Here is a 14,087-nt window from a genome sequence, read left to right as displayed (position 1 = left end):
TGTTTTCATACTACTCAACCTGATTTTGGAGTCACAGTTTGTTCTCGCTCTTTTCTTTCTTTCTTTTCTTACATTTTAAATTAGGGTAAATGGGATTTCTGGAAGAGATTTCTGGAAGCATCTGTTAATTAATTGAATCATCAGTGATATCATAATGCACCTGTGGTCTCTTTTGCTTTTTGCTTCAGATTTACAATTAAACACCAGATTAATGAGCACAAAGAGAGGGACGTTCTTGCTCTGGTTTTGCATTAGGTTGCCAAATTTTCCAAAATATTTTCTCAGAGAAATCACTTGAACGTCAGAGAAAAGCTTCTCTCCAAGAGTAATCGCTCTGACTTAAAGGGATATTCTGGTGTAAGTTTAACCCACCGTAAGACCGAGTAGAACCCGCCCTCCGGAGATCAAGTTTGCCGACTGCAAACGTCTTGAGTTTTAGCGACTTCAGCACAGACAGCCAGATAGCAAAATACTGCTGTCTTTGTAGCCAAGAGCCAACCACAATCAAAAAAGCCACTCATAGCCACAAATAATGTTCAGAACAGCACCAAACTTCGTCAACAGTATAAATAGGGTCCCAGCACATAATACGAGGCATCAAACACCTTCTAGCTTTGCCTGGTTTCTACTGAAAAGATACGAAAACAGAACTCACCCACTGCTTGCTAGTTGTGGGAAAGCCCTCACAAGTCGATTACAGAGTGCATTAGTGGTCCTATGTGTCTTCCCTATCTATTTCTAACAATAACTTGCGAGTGTTGACAGGGAAATGAATGGAGGTGAGTTCCTCAAACTATCACAGTCAGCAAAGCATGCTGCATTTTTGTAACTATGTCACTGGACTTCCTACTGCATTCACTTTTAGGGCTTTTTAGGGACACAAGCGCAGTTCCCCTCTCAACTAGTTGTACTCACTGTAACCCTGTTTATTATTATATTATCTCCAATTGGAAATGTCTGTCTCTGACCACAGAGCCTTATTTGAAATATCCATGAGTTTAATGTAATATTTTGCCTCATACCACGCAAACCCTTTGAAAACTGTGCATATGTGACATTTGTCTAAGATTTCACTGAACAACAATTGGAAATGGATCTGAGCATGATTTTAGTATTGCATCTATTAAAATTACATATGCTCCATGTTATTATTAAAATAGCTTCATTGGGTGTTTAGAAATGCAGTCTTCCAAGCCTGAGAGCCCAGGTCCTTCACTTCTTGCTGGATGTGTAAGGCCCATTTATGGATGCAGAGGAAACAAATTCCCAATTATTCTGTGTGTAATAAGGTGATCCGCAGCCTCTCTCCCCTTTAGCGAGTTACTGGAGGGAAGCTAATGGGCTCTATGCAAATTAGAGCTGGCATTTGGTTCTTCTCGATGGACCTGAAAGGTGAGGTGAGGGGGTCAAGAGGAGGGACGGCCATTATCATGACTCATACGAAGGCCACATTCATATCCACGCGCTTTACATCTTTGGCCTTGAGGGTGTGGAGAGAAATTAGGGAGCACGGCGGGGTCGAGGAGTTGTCGAAGGGAAGAAATTGAGAGTAACCACATGCAGAGAAAGATTGGATAAAGAATGAGGAAGATTTGGAAGGAAAATGAGACAGAGAAGGGCACAAACACAGACAAGACGGAGCAAAGTGGGGGAGGAAGGAGGAGGTGTCACTCTGTCCTTGCTATTAGTCACTCCGCCACAGCTCCCTGGCTTTATGGAGAGTTTCCTGTCATGGTGCTGCTTTTTAATTGACATTAAAACGCACTGACCAGTGTATCAGTGCTCCCCCTCCCCATCTCTCTATACCCCTCACTCCTCCTTTCACTCCATCTCTTTAACTCTCCGCACTTGACTCGCGTGGGCTGTCATTTACATACACTGTGGCGTGACAGAAATGGCACCTTACCTCACATCTCGCAGCAGCTGTGACGGCCAGCGGTTCCCTTCCTGTCAGGACCAGCTTTGCTTGTAAAACCTTGTTCTGTATTCTGCCTATCTGTACAAGCACCAGCTTCTGTGTGTCAATGTCATATTTCATGGCCTTGTCATGTGCAAGAAAAAAAAATAAGATTGCCTCTTGCCAAGACAAAAACGCAGCATTCCCGAAGGAATACGAAGGCAGCTCCCACGAGTGCAGCGGAGCTTTCAGATGCTGTGAAGAGGAGATGGAGACTAATACCTTTGAGGTCAAAGGAACACAGATCTCTGAAGCTGAAAGTGTGCACTATTAACGTAGATTTAACGCCTGGCAGAGACGATGGGAGCGTACTGTATAGGAATATGCTAATAAATCCTAAAAGTTATTTAAGTTTAGCAACTTGCAAGGCCTGTTTTTTTTTACCTCTCTGTATAATCATAGTCTCTTAAGTCTTTGTTTATTCATTCCTTTTATTTGTAATACATTTATTTATTCTCAGCACTGCTGAGATCTGTTGCACCGACGCTGGCTGGTGGATCTGAGCTGATGTAAATTAGAGAGCTGTGGAAAAGCCTACCTGGACCTGACACGCATGAATTAACTTCAGGAAAAACAGGCTCGATATGAAAAGGGAGCCAAGGACAGCCAGACCTCATCTGTAAAAGAGGACAACAAGACCCCATCCAAAACGCAGCGCAACCAAACAATGACTGTAGAAAGGAGGGCAGTTCAAGTAAATATTCCTCCCACTCTCCAGTTCACATTTTCGCTCTGCTACAGAGGAGACATATCAAACACTCCCAGTGGAGAGTGGGGATTTTATCTTAGCAAATTATCATACTCGTTGAACTAATGTTGAGGAGCGAGAGCTGATACGAGCTGCTGCTGGAGACGTTTGGAGGTGATGGTCATGAGGAGCTGATATTTGAATGAATCCTTTGATAGTGGTTAATAGCCCCAGAGCTCAGCAAATTCATGCACTTTCTGAACCCACAGCTCATAATTTTTCACTTTCACACATTTTCCCTCAAAATATAGTGCAACACAGTAAATGAACAGTAGATTACTGGAACAGAAAAACATACAGTGTATTCAGACCTGTGGCTCTTTTGCTTTGTTCCGATTCAGGGGCTTCTTTTGGGTCGGTTGTTTGTGTTCACACAGTAAGAGTCCCAAGCGGTCCAAAGATGTAACCAAATGCCATCCAGAAAATGAAGTGTTGCCATTCAGACAATTAGAGGCTTATGTTGGACTGGTGGGTTGTCGGAACATGGAATAGAAGTCTAAACGGGTCTGAAAATTAAAATCTTGGAGAAGCTTGGATCCAACCCAGGCAAAAGTCATTTGTGTATATTTTTGGGATTTTGGGAAATCGGACCCGAGTCTTCCCAGGTATATTTTTCGGCCCAGACACGGTCTGAACCAGTGCCCCCGGTCATTGAGAACCATGGAACGTCAGCAGCGTGTTACGTTTTGGGACCACCCCTTCTAAGGGATCTCGGCCCGCTTGTTTTATTCCACAGCGATTGCTATGTTCACATAGGCCCAAACGAACCAATCTTTGGGGTTAAACGTTCCCACATTACATTTCAGAACAACTGCTCCAAACAAACCAGGTGTGAATACACGCATAAAAATTACTGTAGCTGAAATATGCGTGGATCAGCCCCTGCACCCCGCCTTACCTCAGGTGTAAAATATGAGCTAAAAGTGCATCACTCCAGTTTTGTGCTTTTTGTACTAAGCTGCAGATACAAAACAAAAGTTCACACGCTTGTCAGCACGAGCAGTTTTCTGTGCATGTCTCTGTTTATAATATGACTCACTCGCTCACAACTCTTTGTGAAACATGTTTAGCAGTTTGAGCAGAGAGCAGCTGCACCGCAGTATTTTACCTCTCGATCCTTTATGCTCCACTTCAGATCAGTGAAAGGATAGACTGCTGTGAGAGGACAAAGTTTCTCTGCCACAGTATGATAAATGATTGTGTGTCTGCTTTCTGATTTTATGTTCTTTCTTTTAGTGTATAAATGTGTGTGTGCCTGGGCGTAATATGATGCTAAATGTGTTGATATATTCTGGCTAATGGACGCTTAATGTGTGTGATTTAGGCCTAACTAGAAGTGTGTCTTTGCATGTGTGAATTTATGCATTTGCACAAGATCTTTATTTGTGTGTGTGCAACCTGTCTGCACTTAAGCACACAAACACACACAGCAACAACAGAAGCTGCACAGGTTAGCGAGTGGTTTGCAGGGGTCAGTTAGTGGAGTTACTTGATGGATGGTTACAATGAGGGTGGGAGGGAGGGAGGGAGAGGGAGATGGATACAGGGGAGGAGAGAAAGAGGCAGGTGGGCTATTAGAGACAGATAAAAGAGGAGAATGGATAAATATAAAGTAATAGAGAGCAAGATGACACACATGAAGAGAGAAGGAAACACTGAGTGTGTGGACATCATACTGTGCAGCCAGCGTGCGAAAGCCATTTCAAGGACATATCCCCCCCACACACATATAACACACATAACACTCCTCCTCCCAGTGGCAGAAATGTTTCTGGATCCAAAGTTCAGGAGTTCACGTCCTCCAAGACTGTACTGCCCTGTTCTGTTTCACCTGCTCTGCTTTGTCCACTGCTGATGACACGTCTCCAGGATTCATGAGGCAGATTGCCTTGAACTCTTCACACATGCTGCTGCAGCCATGAAAAGTAAGAAAGAAGGCAATTCCTATTTCCAATTAAAATACATATACATTATATAAAAGATCATCCAGTTCCCATTGGCCTCGTGCCAGTACATAATAGTTTTATTGATGTGATTAATTAATTCCTAAATCTAGTTAGTCTTAGAAGTTTGAACCTCCTACCAGAGGGCAGTAGGTGTAACTCAGCATGTAGAGCGCAGGATAGGTCGGTTACTCTCCTATTGGCTCGCCTTAGGGTAGCCTGCTTTTAAATAGACCACTGGGACGCATGCCGTTTTACCCCCTCCATGCTGTCTGCAGCTCTGAGGCCAGTTTGGACTTGAGATGCACAGAGAGGCGCTGACATAAATGTTTGATCATCGCCAGGGTCATAGTGGAACATGGGCGATCCACCTTAATGAGTTGTAAATACAAACACATGAGGTATATTGTATGAAGAGACCACCGTTTCGCAAACCTGAGTATCCCTGCGAAGATAGCAGTGTTGTAAACAATCATATAAAGAAAAAAAAAACATTAATACAATGTGTTAGCTGAAGTACATACAGTACTATAGTGTATTTCATAGTACGCACAACACGCATGAGCTGAAGATGACCGATCCCTTTAAAAAGTGTTGAACTCAACAAAGAAAGATGAAGATTCTGTAATTACATGATTAACCTTGAACCTATTTTCTACTCTATTTTTCAAGATATCTTGTAGAAACATGCTTTTACGGCCTCCTCCTGTGCAATGATTTGTAGACGTGCTGGGCAATGTCTGCTTCACTGCAGTGATGGAAAACATTTCTGGCAGGATCAGTATGTTTTCCTAGCACTTTATTTTTTTAATATACTGTATCATTTCCACTGTAGACAGGAGTTCTGTTTATGAAGACGGTTGCTTAATAAACTCAAAATCCTTACAAATACACAAACAACTTAAACATATCTCGCTGCCTCTTTACACTGTAACCAAACCTACAGTATGTTACATTAGTTATCTCACAGACAGTTATCTCTGTGAGCTGTTTGAGTTCCTGTACCTACTTACCTTTGTAGTAACCATTCACTGTCAGCTTCCCTCTGTTAGCTTAGGGAATACACGTCTTTGTAAAGGAAATAAACCTAGAAAACAAAATACAATTGTTAATCATTATACATAAGAAATTAATGAACATCAAGAAAAGAAAAAGAGTAGAGTAAGAGCTGAAATCTTCCATTAACAGTATTCACATATTATGGAGCTGTTTTATGCCGTTTCACTTCACACCTTGTGTGCACAGCCAGGTACCAAACCATTATGAAATACCTTTATGACTTCAGAGTCGTAATCCCTCTCCCGTACCTACCTCTTCAACTTATTCCAGTATATACTGAACTTGGAAAAAAAACACACTGTCTCCAGAGCTGTCTCTCCTTGTCTTTTTTTTAACTGCCTAGCCAGTATTGGTTGTTTGCGATGTTGTTGATCATAGATAATTTATTCCCCTGCTGCACTCGTCGTAAGTCGCTGTGGATGAGAGTGACAGCTAAATGCCTGAAATGTAAACACCTTATGGTTAGCTTGAATACTCTCCAGCTTTCAGTTATGCCGCCTGCAATTGGAGATGGCAGATAATGATACGGGCAAGTGCTGTTTCAGACACAGGAGTGCTGAGGAAGCCCTGCTGCAGTTTCCAGTCAGGTTTATTATACTTGTAAATTGCTTCTTTTTAGTGGGTGATGATGACATTCAAGTCTTCCCATTGAGGAATAAAAGATTTGAATATTTTATATGTTATACACATATTACACCACCAAATTCTGACATGGTTAATAAAAAAAAAGTATCAACAACATTTTTAAATATCTATAAACCCTCTCAAGTAATTTCTCAAATATAATGCCCATCTTTTCTAAGCTTTAACTTTCTCCAGTGTGAGGATATGCAGCTTTTCTCATTCTCTCATTAAACAGAATCCCTCTGTGCTTTTTAATCCTTGTTTGGACAAAATAAGCAAAAAGAGTCTTGACTTCAAGGACATGGCCACAAGCTTTTGCACTTTTATTAGTATTTACAAATACATCACAATTAGTGTGTGTTTACAATTATTTGACTATAACTTGCTCTTATTTTAATATCAGTGAAGTCAAGTTAGAGTTGTCAAAGGACCCAAAAATTACAACCAGACCTGGACAGACCTGTGTGTCTTGAAGCCAGGACCCGACGCAACCCGACTCACCAGCATTAATTCTTGGCCCAAAACCCTGCTGATAAAAAAACAAAAAACTCTACTCTGCCAGCCATAATGTCATGATGAAACTTGAATGAAATACCTTATCGGACCGGACATACAGGCAGGCATTCTTTTTTATTTGCAGTAGCCTAACCGAAACACGGGGGGCAACCGCCATTCCTGACGCACCCCCCCCCCCCACCCCCGTCTCCTGGCTCATGTGACACACGTAACAACCAGCAAGAGTTGTGTTTTAGGGGGAAAAAAAGGAGGCCTGACCCGATCCGGCCCGTGAGAACAATAAGTCAAGAACAACATAAATACACATCAACATGTACCTGTAAGAGGTCAGAGCAACGAAAAGATTGCTAACAATTAGCTCAGTGCTTACGTAACAGGTAACTTAACATATATTCAATTAAGCATCACATTTTTTAAATTTTCATCTGTAATTTCTACTCAAATACTCGTTTTCGCAGCATTTTTTTTTATTCTTGATTATCTATATGGAAGTACTGTGTCTTGATTTGATATTGAGCTCATCTTACCTGTCCACATGACCTGCTGCTTGAGAGTAGAGACTGTTTGAAATAGATAGTCTTATGTTTTGGATGTACTGCAGTTCCTCATACCAAATTATATCAAAAGTGGTTGCACTTGATTTGATAGATTGATGGATAAAAATGTTAAATGAAATTCAACCCATCACTGTGGCAGAGGTGGATCCAACATGAGCATGGAGGACGTAACTGATTCAGAGTTTTGAATGAAGGTTGAATTCAAGGTCCTCTGTTGCTCTGCAGTCTTGGATTTATCTTGACCATCTTCAGACCTCATCAGACTTTCTGCTCCCGTCCTGCACTTGACATGAAATTGACAAAAGTGATCTTGACTCACAGCTCTGTCACAGAGTCTGAGCCGTTTCCTCTGGGGACGGCAGACGGATTTCATAGCGCTGCAGAAGCTGTGTTTTGTTGATGTGAGCATATAACTGGATTTGTGCTTCAATCTGTGTCACTTGCTAGCACACAAACTCACTCTGACAACTGCATTGTTTTGCACGACCGAGCCTGTAAAAGTAATAATCTGTGACATTTTCACATAAATTAATTCCTGTTTTGCTTCTCTCTGTCACCTATTGATAAAGCACAGTGCTGAATGAAACTATAGTCGATTCTTCAAAGGTTTTAACATTTGCTGTTCTAAATTGCAAGCTTGTTTTTTTTTTTTTTTTTACATCTCATAAAAAATCCTTTTGGCCCTCACAAAGTTCACATTCGGTCTCTGGCAGCAGCATACTCCTACTGTTCTGTCACTATCCAATTTTCCCCTGATCTTCCTTCCCTTGTATTGCTTCATTTGAATTTTGCTCTGAACAGTGAAGAAGGACAAAGATAAGCCACGGTAATAGGCCCCGATAATGACTGATTCTAAATTTTGCTGAGTAAAACTACTGTAAGGTACCATTCAGTGTCTGTCATTGGACAAGAGGGATTAAAGTTTCATGAGATGTTTTTGATATTATTCACATCTGGTATTTGTCATCCATCGTACTTTTCTTCAATTACTATTACTACCAATGAACTTATAACTGTTCATAGAGACAAACAACCTAACATGTCAGCAGCAGTTAACCTCATGTGTTATCTCTCTCGATACCGATTCCGATACTTGTGCTGTGGGAGCTAATTGGTAAACAGATTCCTATTTCTAGTACACATGGCATCGGATTGTTGCATGGACTGAAGTACCCGCCGATACAGATCCCAGAATTTTCCGAAGTATCGGAGGCATTCCCAATACTGGTATTGGAATCAGAACAACTCTAATTGGTATAGCCCATTTTTACAAACAGTTTGTCTCAAATGGGGGTGCAACGATTAATTGATGTAGTCGACAAAAATTGATAACAGAGTTAGTTGCCAACGAATTCAAGCGACAGAGGAGGAATCCCTCACCCAGGACTGGGAGATGTGCAATAGTCGTTGTGTACAGACAAGCAAATAGTTTATAACATGGAATATAAAATGAATGGGGATTGTTTGGTCAAGGCAGAGCTGATGAAGACAGCTTCTGGTGGACAGGATGGGTTATATACAGGCAGAACAGGCCGGAGATGATGCAGGCGGCGGTTTTAACCTTATAAATGTATCGATTCATATATTTTTCCTCTTTAATTCACTTTGTAGAAAGGTGTGAATTTATAAATAAGAACTATTCATGATGACATTATTTTTTGAAAGCATCTGCACTTTACTTTTCGTGTACCTACATAACTTTTGTGCAGTGCTTTATCTCTATACGAGATGTAAGAAATATTGGAGAAAATCAAAGAGCATTTGTAACACATTGTCACCAGAAAGTAAAACCTGAAATTGAATTTTATCCTCTTCCCCTTTGTCATCACCACCACCTCTCCTTATCTGTGATCTCTCTGCTCGCTCCACCCTCTCATTTTCCCATAATTCTCTTCTTTTCTCTTTCCTCTCAGTCTCCCACTGTGAGCTGTTGTCAACACGTTCACATGCAGCCAGAAGAGGTGCTACTTGATAATGAGTCCTACTTGCCCCTTCCTGCCATTTTCGCTCCACATCACCCGACATTATTTTCACCTTTAGTCATATCTACTCTCTACCATCTCATGATCCTCACCTCTTTTTTCTTCTCTGTTTAATCACAGTGTGTATTAATGATGTATAATTAGGTCTGTGCACATAGCTCTATAACTGATTGACAACAAGAAATTACAATTTGCATATTATTATTTTTGAAAATAATTTTCTGTAAATGGTGTTACTTGATGTTACCTTATTTTTTAAATATATGTTTATCACGGGCATGTGGGAGTTATTACATAGAGAAAGCATTTTTAATGTGTTAATTGGCCTCAGTGGTAGAGCCTTGTTAGCAGCTAGAGTTATATCCACATGGCAGAAAGGTGAGAATGAGTACGACTATAGATCGACTGTGGCGTCCAGGATGACAGTCAGTGACCTTTCACATTTATTGATCCACATCAGGTGCCAGAATCGTATCACAATGTCGTGGGATCGGTAGTAAGAGATGCCGTCTGTGGAGGATTTGTGCCAAGGAAATAAAGAAGCATATTTACAATTGAGTTGGTGAGCGAGCTGATTGATCGTTGTGTTGATCAGCTGAGCATGGAGTACAGAAATGTTTCACACAAGCTGGTTGCTAACTTTGTCTGCTAATCACAGGTAGGTGTGCAGTGTAGTCTGAGGTTCAGGCGTAATGAGAGTGGGAGATGTAGAAATATTGATTCATGGAGCTTGCAGGTTATAATATGTTCTTGACTCGTTATAGAGAAACAGAGAACTCATTATTGATCCTATGAAAATGCATCCACTCCTCTACAGCATCACTTGCCTCTGTGTTATTGGAAACTTTATCAAACTACAACCTTTTTCTTTCTTTTTTTGTCTCTTTCTCCAAGACGTCTCCTGAAAAAAAACTTGTTTTTGTGCAGGGGATGATTTTTCTCCCACAGTTTCTGCATAATATTTGCATCTTAAAACCGTACTTATTGTTTCACGAGACAGACCAGGCTATCTAATCATAGTGAAGCCGCATGGGAGTAATTGCTCACACAGCCATAAACTTAATGGAGGTGTACCACAAAGGGATAAAATCATCACATTTTCTCTCAAGTGAATGAAATTTTCAAGACGGGAAATAACAGCTTCAGTGGGAGGACAGAAATATTCTGCATAGTGCAAGAAACTGGCACACAGAGGGACACAGCTAATAGGCAGCACAAAGTTGCACCACCACATTCCCACGTATGTGATACAAATCTTGAAGTCTTTATGTCGTTGTTGTTTTTTTGACAAATCTGGACAGTTACATATTTATACACCTCCACCTCTTAAAGTCGTTCTGACAAAGCCTTTCTCTTCAGGGACATGAGTGACAGTGGAGTGATCCACCTCAGCTCAGCTGCTCTGTAACTCTGTGTTGTTATCAGACTGAATTTAGCTGTTTTGTTTTAAAGGAGGCGTTTCAGGCTAAAGCTGTATTTATATTCCATATTTTACAGATCCCTTTAAGGCCACAACGGTGAATTGACCCATACTAACAAGTCCTATCTGTGGATCTAAAGCCCTGTGTATCTTCTTATTCCTCTGTGCCACAGAGCTCCACTGTTTACAAAGACACTGTCACACCAGGTTCCTTTATGACCATGAACCTGATCACTGCAGTGAATTTTGAGTCAGTCTCACATTTACCACCCAGCTGATGTGAATAATTAATCGAGCACCAAGTGTGTGTTAATCCACCACTGAGACGAGTCTCTCATAGATGCAGTATTTGTTTCTATGTGAGTAACATTTAAAGGGATAGTTCAACGTTTTGGCATTGCCGTAATCCATATAGTTTTAGCAGTAGGTTCGTTACCTTTAATTGTCAGTGCAAGCTGTTTTTAGAACGGCAGAGCAGAGCCGTGCGCTGCTCAGAGCTATGCTACGGAGGCTCATGGGATTTCTTGGTTTCCCTCATCAAACTCATCAAATACACAATCCAACAACTCCAACACTCGTTGATTGGTCTGATTAATTGATCACTTGAGCACCCACATGTGTTTCACCTGAGTCTCTTACCTTCTTGACTTCACCAATACTTTTGCACATACTCTAATTCCATGTTTCACATAGTCATAAATATGTAGTTGTGATGGAAAAAATATGAAAACTCAAAAACTCTTCAGGAATTAAAATGTGTAATTTAAGGCACTAACTGAAAACTCTGGAGTTGAGGTCCTGAGGAGTTCAGGGAGATGAACTGGTGTCAGTTCCTGCAGTGAATAATAAAAAAAATAGTTCAGTAACTAGTGCAATAAATCACGGTCTAATGAGTAAATTACCTGCTTCACAAAAAAAAGAGGCTAATGAAAAGCACAGCTTCTTCCATTACAGCTGAAGGCAGAATCCAGATAAGTCACAGCTGACACCTCGTCTTAGGTGAAATGTGTTTCTGGGATGTTTTTTGCCATTTAACAAAACTAGCTGCAGAAATTCTTTCTGTATAATCCTCTGATATAAACCAACCCACACACACACTCCAGTAGTTCTCTGTCCTGGAGGTAGAGGCACACAGAAACACACACTTCAAGTCTATATTTGCACACACACACACACATTACATTTTCAAACTGCGGTTGCCGGTGTTCCCTATCTGTTGATAAGAGTGAGCAGTTGTGTGCTGACCAAGCAGACCCCTGCCGCCCGCAGCCCACAGAGAGAAAATGTTGAGTCCACTGACCTCCCATATATATCACTAAGTGACTATTATCTGAGTAAGCACATGTGTTTATCTGTGTGTAAAGCTGATGCACAGTAAGGTGTGTATCTATAATTGTGTGATTTAGGTTGTATACACATGGGGTCGGTTGGATTCATTTATTTATTTCTATTTTTTCTATAAGATACCAAATCGTTTTTTGTGTTGCTACTGAAGCTGGCTCAGTTTTACCTGAGGAAAGTGTTTTTTAATGTGTGTGTGTGTGTGTGTCTCATAGGTTTGTATGGGTCAGAGTGCTCTGTGCCTCTTTTATAAACTAGCCTCATTACCTTGGTGAATGCACATGAACAAATACTGAAAGAAGATGATGACAGACATTAATCTTTGAGCCTGTTGCACCAAGGTGACTGAATAATATCATTATGTTGAGATGTCAAACAGTGCGTAAAAGAGACTTAATCCTTATTCTTAGTGGATTATATTCATAACGACTCCATGATGAAATATGATCACCTGGAAAAACAGAAAGAATCCCAACTTTACTGTCCTTGCATCATCTTCAGTGAGACTCACTGACGATGATGCGCGTGCGAAAGTTTGATAAAGAGTTAAAGTGCAGCGGGAATGAAGTCGGAGCGCACGAGACAGAGACGTTGAAAACGCAGCGCTGTTTAAAAATTCCTCTCTGGCTTTGAATTAATGATCAATAACTGATTTGCTTTAGGATGGAGATTGTGTGTTTTAAACATGAGGAACTCCAAAGGGACCATGAGGCAACGCGCTGCAACGGCTGCAGGGTGCACGTGTGACTCGTGCATGTGGTTTGTTGGAGTGCGGAAACGCTCTGTACTCCATTGATCTGACCTACGACCACGTTTTGATTCTACTTATCTGGTCAGTGTTAGATACTCTGAAGTTCCGGACTAAAGCTAAGTTAGTTACATTACTGCACTTCCTGCTCTTGTTTTGAGCATTCAGTTTCCTTGTAAATATTTGTATTTTACTTTTTAAGTGGAAGTACAAAACATTGGGTTTCAGCCATGAAAATTTAAATAATTCCTGGACTTCTCTTCTCATTAGGGTGACGAGCCACTTCATATGTATCCTATACTCTCATTACTTTTACGCATTACCCATGTCAATGTATTTTTCTTTAAAACAGACAAGGTTTGGAACAAAAACAATTGTATAGAAGATGATTTTGGGTACTTTTTGTGTTGAATATATTTGGAAATGTTGCAGAAAGGAGAGCAGCTCAGAAACCTTTTGTAGCAGGAGTAAGAGTTGTGTAACACTTCAGTTCAGATATTTTGAGGAAAAGCAGAGAGAGTGAGTGCAACATCAGCTCTGATCACCATTAACCTCTCAGCAGCTCTGCATTGGTTCAAAAGGATTTGTACTGTATGTGTATACAGCATCAGTAATGCAAGTGTGTGTGTGTTAGATTGCATTAGAAAAGACAGTGACACACTCTCATTACCAGTGTTGTTTTAGTGATAGTGGAACTCGGTGTACAAGTGCACCTGCACTTAACTCTAACTGATTCATGGAGTATACAGTTTGCACTGTTGCACACACCGTTGTGTCTACGGCCTGTTGGAGAGCAAAATAAAACTGTAAGAGTAAAGAGACGTTTCTAAATCACATGTTTTTTATTGCCTCTGTCCACAGCACCACTTCTCAGCTCAGCTGCGGTGCCAGTTCTCCTGCTGCTTCTCCACACTGAGAGTGCACTGATCCAAATCTACCGCAGGTAAATACACTGATGATTAATATGTGCCTCACACAGCCCTACCTCAGATAACCTGGACCAACACTAGAGTCTGTGTGACTATCCAAAAAAACCCCCCAACTAAATATAGACAAAAGAAATCCTGCTTTATCATCACTAATCGGCTTCTACATAATGATAATAATCATAATTAGTTATTTATGTAAATAAATAATGGAGGTGACTGTGTCTGCAACACGCACACACCCACGCCTCCATTGTCTGTACTTT

The 14,087-nt window shown here is 40.8% G+C and overlaps 1 long non-coding RNA gene across 1 annotated transcript in view; it reads left to right on the top strand.

Annotated features, from left to right (window-relative positions):
* Nucleotides 1–13,838, top strand: part of LOC146974090 (uncharacterized) — a 47,760-nt gene extending 33,922 nt beyond the window's left edge. The window contains exon 4 of the long non-coding RNA XR_015037590.1: nucleotides 13,757–13,838. This is a non-coding gene — a long non-coding RNA (uncharacterized LOC146974090). The remainder of the gene's footprint in view (nucleotides 1–13,756) is intronic.
* The last annotated feature ends 249 nt before the right edge of the window (nucleotides 13,839–14,087 follow it).

Source organism: Trachurus japonicus, chromosome 14 (assembly GCF_045865225.1).
Source record: "Trachurus japonicus isolate A0001 chromosome 14, Traja_1.0".
Classification (NCBI taxonomy): Eukaryota; Metazoa; Chordata; class Actinopteri; order Carangiformes; family Carangidae; genus Trachurus; species Trachurus japonicus.
The sequence above is the reverse complement of the archived record's forward strand: the minus strand, read 5'-3'. Positions and strand labels throughout refer to the sequence as shown.